This window comes from Rhamphochromis longiceps, linkage group LG7 (genome assembly GCF_057381845.1).
Source record: "Rhamphochromis longiceps isolate RC_006_pf linkage group LG7, R_longiceps_female_GT1.1, whole genome shotgun sequence".
Lineage (NCBI taxonomy): Eukaryota > Metazoa > Chordata > Actinopteri > Cichliformes > Cichlidae > Rhamphochromis > Rhamphochromis longiceps.
Window position 1 is genome coordinate 31,557,076 of NC_140563.1, and position 10,497 is coordinate 31,567,572.

Genomic DNA, 10,497 nt, shown 5'->3' on the forward strand with positions numbered 1-10,497 from the left:
TTCTCCTCAAACATTCTTTTCCCATGCACAGTGAATTTGCAGTTTGTTGGAAACACAGTGCCATTCATCCAATCAGGCAGGATGATGGGTTTGCTTTTCTTCTCTGATGTTGTTTGTCGACACTGCTGCTGCTTGCTGGGACTCTTTGCTCAGGACTTTGCTGCTGTGTCTTTATCTGCCATATTATTGCTCTTTGGAGCTGCATTCCTTGTCTTCAGGGAGGAGTGAGAGCTCGCTTGTGAGTTTGAGAGACACATGGTGCTGTAAATAAGTTAGCCAGAAACTTGGCCTGAATGTTTCCAATGATGTTAAACTATAATTTTCTTCCGACCGCTGCATGTTGATAGGTTTGTAGCTTGAACCTATTCGCTGGAACGTTAAGACAATATAATTACACTGCAAGCAAGACGCAAGTAGGCAAACTTCTTCATGGTACTCGTGCACGGGAGAGACTGGACAGAGCGCCATCCCTTCGCTTGACCCCAGTAGCTCTCGTCCGTTCTCCCGTACCACTGTTCTTTTATTGAGGTTACATGAATATGCATAAGTTCATTAACATATGACGTCTACATACACACAAAGAGTACCTTGCCTGTGTGTGTGTGTGTGTGTGTGTGTGTGTGTGTGTGTGTGTGTGTGTGTGTGTGTGTGTGTGTGTGTGTTGCTGATCAAAGGGTCAAACATCCTTGGTCAGGAAGAGGGTAGCCTCCCCCTCACCCTAGATGGTTCATCCTAGATAACACGGTGAGGAAGTCCTGCAGTTCATCTAAACAAAGAGCACTTAGACTAGAACAGACGCAACTACGTTAATCCTACCATAAACTAATAAGACACGGTATGACCTCTCATGCTCCCAAAGTGCTGTCTAATACACACAAAGTTTGCAGACTATCAAGGATCAAAACCTCTACCAATCTACAACTAATTACAAAACTCTAAGCATATATAAGTAAATATTTCTAAGCATAAATGACAATCAACAATACAAATCTAACATTTCCCCCCTTTTTGACCTTTATGCTTGAAAAGTTCCCAGGTATGAATACCTCATGTCTGACAGTTTCAATGCAAACATTTTTATACTCAGCATACGTCAAATCACCCTAAATTACTGAAAAGGTACACAGTTCAACAAATGTATTAGCAGTTATCCCATTCCTCATTGATCTCATCTCATGGCAAACTGCATCCTATGAGCAAACAAAGAAATTGTTAATTTAATAGTGAAAATAAGAAGATAACATTTTCAAAAACATCCCAGCTTGGTGATGCTTCCTCCGGGTGTGCAAATCACATGTCTCTCCCTGCAGAGTGGTTTAAGCTCTGCAGGGCGTCATGAATGTCTCTTCCAGTTGTTTCCATCACTGTCCATAGGACCAGAGTCCAAATGTATGTAGAATAAACATTCAAACATACCAGTTAGTTTTGTTGTTCGTCAACATGGGTCTCAGCTATTTCCAAGCTGCAGACCTCTCAGCACTCCAGTTTTATGGCCTCTTACCAGCCCCCATCACCTGACTTCAGACCTTCGTCTTGTGAGGGGGATATTTATGACTCTGCCATTGTCCACGCTCTGCAGAAAAAGCTCTCTGTGGAAAGGGTGCTGGGTTCCGTCATCTTACTGCTGTTATGATCCCAGCAGCCTTCAGAGTGTCATCGTATGCACAATACAGTGGCACAGCGTTAGGTGATGTTCATAGGAAACTGCTGTTATTACCACCATAGCTTCTGGTTCCTGTGCTTTTCACAGAATCATGATGTCATCCTTGAACTCCTTCTGCGCTGTCGATGGAGCCCTCATCCCTCGAGTTTTCATATCCCAACGCTGCTGAAGATTTAAGGCAGAGCACGTCGTACACCTTAATTGTCTTTCTCAGCGTCAATATTGAATCTTTCATTTTATTTAAAATCTTGCTGTGGGAAGTCTCCTCTTGATCTCCTGGAAGCTCAGTAGCACAGCTCTCTGTGTGATGTCTGCTGTGCTGAAGATGATCTCTGATCCTCCTGAAGCCTCTCTCCTGGCCTCAGCTCCCATCCTGTGGACGATCCTCTCAGGCACTCCTTCTCATAATGCATAGTCCTGATTTTGGGCCTGCTGGATCTGTCTCTCTTAGGTGAGAGTTGTCATGTGTCCATCTCCTCTGCCTTCCTCCTGGTTCAGCTGTTTCCGGCACCAGCTGGGGTCCTATAAGGATGAGCGTCGTAGTCAAGGTAACCAAGAGGGTCCTGGTCGCACACAGGTCTGTCACGCCTCGCACTTGGTTGCCCTAGTGTTGATCAGAGGCTGGAGGTTGAAGTGCGAGCTTACCCTACGGGGGCTCAATCAGCACTCCCCCCTCACCACTGAAACAACCAAGTGTGAGATTTCTCTATTGTGCTGTCTTGAGGGTGCCGGGGTTTCCTGGGACCTCGACCTCTTGCAGTGGCTCTGATAAATCCAGGAGGGTCTCTCGCTATTTTGCAGGCAGTTAAAATGGTCCTTGCTGTGGCTCCAAGGTCTGATCTCATGATGGGCCCCAACCAGCTTGACCTTTGACCTCAACCACTGCCTGGTCCTGTCAGCTATGCGCTTCTCACTGGGCCTCTGAAGATTTCTCAGGAGATTACTGCTGCACCTGTATTTCCTTGCTAGGAAGACAAACTATTTGGAGAGTATGTCAACAATCATCAAACCACATTCTTTAGTTCAGTGAACTTCACTTATAGGCCATCAAAGCCTCATCTGAACATGGGTGCACCACTTGCATAGGTTTAATATTTGTAAATAAAACGGCTAATCACACAAATCACTGCAACAATAATAAAAAACATTGTTTAATGTTAATCCTTGGACCCCTCCTCTTGACGCATGGACACACCCATGCGTCAACTCACCAAACCTGGATTCCAGTCTTAAAGAAAAAGATTAGCTAGATCATATCCCAGGCAACATCAGGGCATCTCCTCCCCTGGAGCAGCACCACCCTGGACCTATAATCCTGCAATGAAAATGTTAGTGTGTTTTGCATATTAAGTTTGCTTAACACCTGGCTCTCCCAGGAGCCTGCATACACACCATCATGGCCTGGAAAACAAGATCTGGAAGTAAAATCAAACTTCATACCTGTAAACAATTGTATCATAAGAACAAGAAGCATTCAACATCAGCAAGACAAGTGTCATGTGCAGGTTTTCTCAAATCAGTAAACTACAATTATTTTCATAAGTCGCCTCAGACATGGATCATCCCATGTACTCAGGCAACATTAATGTAATCGGTGACTGCTCTTAAGCAAAGTCACTCCACTCATATATTATTTATGGGCTCAAAAGTGGCCAGCTAATGAGCCCATATTAACTATTCCATAACACCGCATCTCTTATTTGTTTGTCTCATGTCACTTGTCCGCTTCTGCTGAATCTTGTACATGCAGTCTCAAAAAACAAACATTAGCAACACACATTGATTATCCTGGTGGGCAGGCGTCGGCCATCCACATTCCAGAGGTGCCATAAAAACACCATAAAGTTAGCCATCCCTAGCTGTGGAAAGAAGTAACACCAGTTCTCAACACAGGAAATTTCACACATGTTATTCACATTATCAAAGTAACCTTCACATTTTCCCATCAACACAATGCAACAGCATCACCACTCATAACCTGTAAACACAGTTTTCCTCACACATAAACCCAGAAATCCTGTAGTAGGAAAAAACATCAACCAGTTGTCCTGGTATAAATCGCATCATCAATTCACATGAAGAACTGGCATGCTGTAAGAAAAGAAAATGCAAATATTAGCGCTTGCGCAGGCGTATGCATACTTTGTCACAGTTATCTCTGTGAGCAACTCAAGCCTATGAATAACACACCTGATAAAGAAAATGGCATTTAAAAGGTTAAATCATCATGCAACCTCGAGTGTTGCTGTCATCTTTCTGCTCCTGTAAAAGGAAACACATGGGTTCATCTGCACCTTTGTCAGGTGGGGGTTAGCTTCACACAATCATGTTCAGTCAGTCAGTCAGTTATTTTAAAATTCTTACTCATTCACTCAGAGGTTCCTTCTTTTGCTAATTGTGGAAATTATCATCGCATTCGTTTCCACGCTCAGCAAAACGACGTTATTTCAAAAAGAAAAATAATTTAGACTGGATTTCCTCGTTGAATCCTTTTTGGGGGGGACTCTCATTTCCTAATTGTCCCAAATAAGTGGCTTTCTCCTGAACCCATTTTAAATGTGGAGAAACTCACTTGCAACAATTTTCTTGACGACGTGTAACGCTTTTAATTCCCGACTTGCAGATCTGCTCAAAGAAAAGAAATTCACAAGCAAAAATCAGTACTTGTTCAAAAATGAAAAATAAAAAATAACAGAGATTATCAAACCAAACTCTCAGTGCACTGTGAAAGTATCAAAATAAAAAGGCCTTGTTAAGTCATGACACAAACTCCTCATCATCTTCACAACAGGAGAAGAATCATCAGCTAGATTTACTCCAAACCAACCATCAACTGCACAACACACAACATAACCCTAATGTCATATTAGCTATGAGTTTAATCACCCGGTCTGTGCTCTTCACTCATTTAAGCCACAGATCTATTTTATTCAATTTTTCCTTTTTCCCTTCATCATAAAACATGTGACATGCTGTCATGCACTTCACAAAAGACGTTTGTTCTGATGTATTCAGAGTTGTGTATCTAAATACAGGATTCACTCGCACATCAAAACAGGAAACTCAGTGTTTTAGAGTCTCCACTCAACACACAACAACTCCAACACATCTCATTCACTCGTGCTAGAATTCAGTCACCTTTCATTAATCTAAGACCGATCAACTAATTTGAATCAGCTATTAACCCACTAGGATGACAGGACGACAGAAATGCATGTTCAAAATAGTATCACAAAAGACAATTTCCCTCATACAGTAAATTACATGTGCTGCCTCAATCAAGCAGGAAGCTTCTCCCAATTTACCATTTTAACAACTAAATTTATTGTCTGATCACTGGTTGGTCAAACCAGGATCTTTTTTCCCACAAAAGTTAAACTGTTGTCCTGCAACCTGGAGAGTCAATTTTTTGCATTGGATACATTCAGTATTTAATAACAAGTGTCTGCTAAATTGACACTAATTTAACACTGATGAAAGATAACAAGCTAATTTTCATTGCATGTGTTTGTGTTATTAGGCAGGTCTAATGCATGTCTGTGGAGCTGCATCTCCAGCAGAGCATGTTCTTAAAGCTGCCTTTCCTACACACTTCTCTGCTATTATTTAATCATTTCTTAACTAATGTGCTATGAGTCTTCATGAGTCATTTTGTGTTTGGAATTGTTAGTAGGGTTAATGCATGTTCTGCTTGTGTGTGTGTGATTTTGTATATGTTTCTATTTTCGCAATGTTTCAGACTCCGTCTCAATTTTCCAACTTAAGCAGTCAGTTTTCTTTTCCCCAGGTTTGCTAACCCAAATTTTGATTTCCCACATTAAATAACAGCATTCCTCTGTGTTCTCACCTAGTCTTCTCGCTCTGTTGTCCTCTCACTCTTTTGTCCTCTCCCACATTAACAGTCCACAGCCGGCAGTTCTCCTTCAGCTTTGTCCTGTGTTCCACTGTCTCTTCTTGCCATTTTACTCCACAGGTGGCAAATGTCAAACTCCAACTGTTCAGTTCTCCTCAAACGTTTTCTTCACATGCACAGTGAAGATTCAGCTTGTTGTAAACACAGTGCCATTCATCCGATCAGTCAGGATGATGGGTTTGCTCTTCTTCTTTGATGCTGTTTGTCCACATTGCTGCTGCTTTGCTGGGACTCTTTGCTCAGGACTTGCTGCTGTCTCTTTATCATGTTATTGCTTTGGAGCTGCATTCCTTGTCTTCAGGGAGGGGTGAGAGCTTGCTTGCTTGTGAGGTTGAGAGACACATGGCGCTGTAAATAAGTCAGCCAGAAACTTGGCCTGCATGTTTCCAATGATGTTAAACTATAACTTTCTTCCGACTGCTGCATGTGGAAAATTGATTCAGGTCTGCTTTTCACCTGAAAGTGACAAACTAAGACATTTCATTATTATCATCACTGCTTAATCAACACACATCTCTCTCTCTGTGTGTGTTTTTGTGAACAGTCTTTTCTTAAAAGCAGAAAATGAAATTGTAGTTGTTTTTGGCTGATCAACACAAAACCTTTTTCCTATGATTTTTCTTTTTCACTCTTTTTTTTCTTTTTTTTTCGTTACAATAGCTGGTGACCTGCAGAATCACCGCTCTCACTCACAATCAAAGGCAATTACTTTTACACAGTGCACAAAAACACTGTGATGTCAGACACATTCACACTCACTTTTTCATCTGCATAAATAAACCATATGGCTGGAGATATGTGCCATGGTGATCCATAAGCATGATCACCAGTTTATTTAATTATTTTTAATCCAACAAAACAAATAAACAAAAACATGATGCTGATGCTACACACACACACGAGTCAAGGTGCAGAAAAACTGCTCATGGAAACGCTGCACACTCTCTGTTTCCCTCTCTTTGAGTAGTTCTCAGACAGCTCTTGATCTGATAATGTGTAGCTTGCTCATCAGCTCAAAAAACAAAAACAAAACTGCAACGCGACATCACACAGTAGTTGCATGCTCTGCCCACAGTGGCAAAGTCTTACACTTACATATTCAACACAGCTTCTCCATCATGTATTTTTAGATGTTTCATACAGGGTTCAGCATATTAGTTGTTTTCACAGGTGTGCTCCATATCTCAACAATGGCTCATAACAAGACAACAGTCTTTCACACAGGTCAAGTGCCTCTATGCACTTCATGAGTTTAAATATTTACCTATATCACTTCTCCTCACATGTCATTGTACTGAATTTAAGCAACCACAAGTTTAATGTAGGTTACTTTTAACAACTATCCACCTCAATTAAATCTATGGTCTGGCACACAGGCTGCTGTCGATCAGGGCAAGCTAAAGAATAAACATTGTGTCAGCAAGGGGTTGGGGGAAAGCCATTCACCAGAGCATATCTTAAGTGCTGCTGATGTGGGCTGGCCTTCTCCACAGCTCTCCAAGGCTGGTGTGTTTTCTGAAAACTTCTAACATTTGAATCTCTTCCATTTATAAGCCTGCGATTAACCGCACGGCTCAGGTCCGCGTGACCGCGCTCGCGTGAACCCGCGCAGCTGTGGAGCCGTCGCTCTCTGTCTTTTTTACATAAATACTTTGTGCTGCCAGGAGCAAAGTCCAGCACAAACGTCTGTCTCCCTCCGACTCACTCTTGGTTGCTTAGAAACCCATGATAACAACAACAGTCGGTGTCACAGACCACATGTTCTGCTCCGCACACACTCACACACAACAACAACAACAACAACAACAACAACGACGACGACAATGACAACAACACAAAATAGGCCTACTGTCCAGCACAATCTGGACCCCGCGGAACTTCTCAACACCCCACTGAGCGGTGGAGAACTCACTACAGTACCCCACACAGCGGTCTGTATTTCGCCCCACTAAGACGGCGAACCAAAAAAAGTTCGAACTGCGCAACTCTGCGACTTAATGCTTCTGTACAAAAAACCCCACTGAGCGGCTTTGTACATCGCCCCACTTAGACGGCGAATTTTAGCCCCACTGAGCGGCCACGGACAACGCCCCACTGAGCGGCGAAGACGTAATTATAGAGTTGGACTCTAAACTTACTCGGTGTTGCTTAGCGTGTAATATCAGCCTCGAATCCCGCCAATCGCCATTCATCGAGGAGAAAAGACATACAGCGAATCCACAGGAACTTCCTGGCTGACGTCAGTCTTTCAGCGTGCCTCTCCTCCCCTCGGTGAATGCGATTCCAGGGCTCCGGCATCGAAGGACCAATTAATGATAGGTTTGTAGCTTGAACCTATTCGCTGGAACGTTAAGACAATATAATTACACTGCAAGCAAGACGCAAGTAGGCAAACTTCTTCATGGTACTCGTGCACGGGAGAGACTGGACAGAGCGCCATCCCTTCGCTTGACCCCAGTAGCTCTCGTCCGTTCTCCCGTACCACTGTTCTTTTATTGAGGTTACATGAATATGCATAAGTTCATTAACATATGACGTCTACATACACACAAAGAGTACCTTGCCTGTGTGTGTGTGTGTGTGTGTGTGTGTGTGTGTGTGTGTGTGTGTGTGTGTGTGTGTGTGTGTGTGTGTGTGTGTGTGTGTTGCTGATCAAAGGGTCAAACATCCTTGGTCAGGAAGAGGGTAGCCTCCCCCTCACCCTAGATGGTTCATCCTAGATAACACGGTGAGGAAGTCCTGCAGTTCATCTAAACAAAGAGCACTTAGACTAGAACAGACGCAACTACGTTAATCCTACCATAAACTAATAAGACACGGTATGACCTCTCATGCTCCCAAAGTGCTGTCTAATACACACAAAGTTTGCAGACTATCAAGGATCAAAACCTCTACCAATCTACAACTAATTACAAAACTCTAAGCATATATAAGTAAATATTTCTAAGCATAAATGACAATCAACAATACAAATCTAACACATGTGGAAAATTGATTCACCTGAAAGTGACAAACTAAGACATTTTCATTATTATTATCACTGCTTAATCAACACACATCTCTCTCTCTCTCTGTTTTTGTGAACAGTCCTTTAAGCAGAAAATGAGATTGTAGTTGTTCTTGGCTGATCAACACAAAACCTTTTCCCTATGATTATTTTTCATCTACAATGTAATGGTGACCTGCAGAATCACCACTCTCACAATCAGAGGCAATTACTTTTACACAGCGCACAAAAACACTGTGACGTCAGACACATTAACACTCACTTGTTTCATCTGCGTAAATAAATCATTTGGCCAATGGCATGTGCCATGGTGATCCATAAATATGATCACAAGTTTATTTAACTATTTTTCAACCCACCAAAACAAATAAACAAAAACATGATGCTGATGCTATGAACACTCTACACACATGAGTCAAGATGCAGAAAAACTGCTGCGCATCTGAAAGAAGAAGCTGAACTCACTCAAACGCTGCACACTCCAGTTATCACAGTGATCATAGTTCTGTTTCCCTCTCTTTGAAGAGTTCTCAGCCAGCTCTCGATCTGATAATGTGTAGCTTGCTCATCAGCTCAGAAGAGACCGCAACGCAACCTCACACAGTGGTTGCGTGCTTTGACCCACACAGTGGCAAAGACTTGCACTTTCATATTCAATTCAGCTTCTGTAATCATGTATTTTTCAGCTGCTTCATACAGGGTTCAGCATATTAGTTGTTTTCACAGGTGTGCTCTATATCTCAATGGCTCATAATAAGATGACAGTCTTTCAAACAGGTCAAGTGCCTCTATGCACGTCATTAGTTTAAATATTTACCTATATCACTTCATCTGTCATTGTACTGAATTTGAGCAACCCTGAGCTTAATGCGGATTACTATTAACAACTGTATTGTGCTGTAAAATCAACTTACTTCCAGACACACACATATAGACATTTGCGCGCTAATTTGTCACGAAGTAATTTCGGCTACCTCTAAAACCTAAGTCTAATTCAGTTCCTTTCGGCGAACCCAACCTATTTTAATTTCTCTGTCTCAACGTGTTTTCATTTGCCTAAACGTATTTTAATTTGTCACGAAGTAATTTCAGCTACCTCTAAAACTTAAGTCTAATTCAGCTCCTTTCGGTGAACCCAACCTAATTTATCACATTACTTTAAACCTTTGCGGCCATTTTATATACCAAAATAGTGTTTCTCACCCTCCAACGTCTCACTGGTGGTTCGGATCATCAGACTGAATCCCAGCGCCGTGGACCAGGCCACCGGCCCAGACCCGAATTAACGCCCTGGGGCTCTCTCCTCGTCTAAGAGGGCTGTGCATAGGCTTCGGTGCTGGCTCCCCACGGCGTCATGAATCAGTGCTGGATCCTGGAACAGAGTCACAGATAACAGTTCTGATATTTTCTGATCCGGCTACGAAAGACCAAATAATGTTAAGAGATATATTCTAAAACTCTTCTTCAGTAGAGAATCAGAGAAGAGAAACACACAGATTTTCTTGCTAGCAAGGGCAGTCTCCTGAGCTCACACACCAAGAGTGAGGCTCAGAGACTAAGCACTGAGGACTGCCCTGGTCTTTTATTTATACACTTCAGTGGGTGCTTGTTCCTTACATTGGAATGTGTGTGTGTGTGTGTGTGTGTGTATGTGTGTGTGTGTGTGTGTGTGTGTGTGTGCGTGTGTGTGTGTGTGTGTCAGAGTGTGACCCCATAAACGACTTCCTGCTGGTCTGGAAAATCCAACAGTTCATCTATATGTAAAAAAGCACTTAGACTAAAACTGACATAGCTACGTTAATCCTACCGTAAATGGTAAAATGGTAAATGGCCTGTATTTATATAGCGTAAAACAATAAGACAAGGTACGACCTCTCCCATACTCCTAGGATGTGGGGGTGAACGCCAGAACAC

General features: G+C 42.4%; 1 long non-coding RNA gene across 1 annotated transcript; it reads right to left on the reverse strand.

Annotated features, from left to right (window-relative positions):
• Positions 1-593: 593 nt before the first annotated feature.
• Positions 594-10,177, reverse strand: LOC146665638 (uncharacterized). The gene is made up of 2 exons (XR_014912638.1): positions 7,715-10,177; positions 594-3,064 (listed from the first exon to the last, which is right to left on the reverse strand). It is a non-coding gene; the product is annotated as an uncharacterized LOC146665638 (long non-coding RNA).
• Positions 10,178-10,497: the final 320 nt, after the last annotated feature.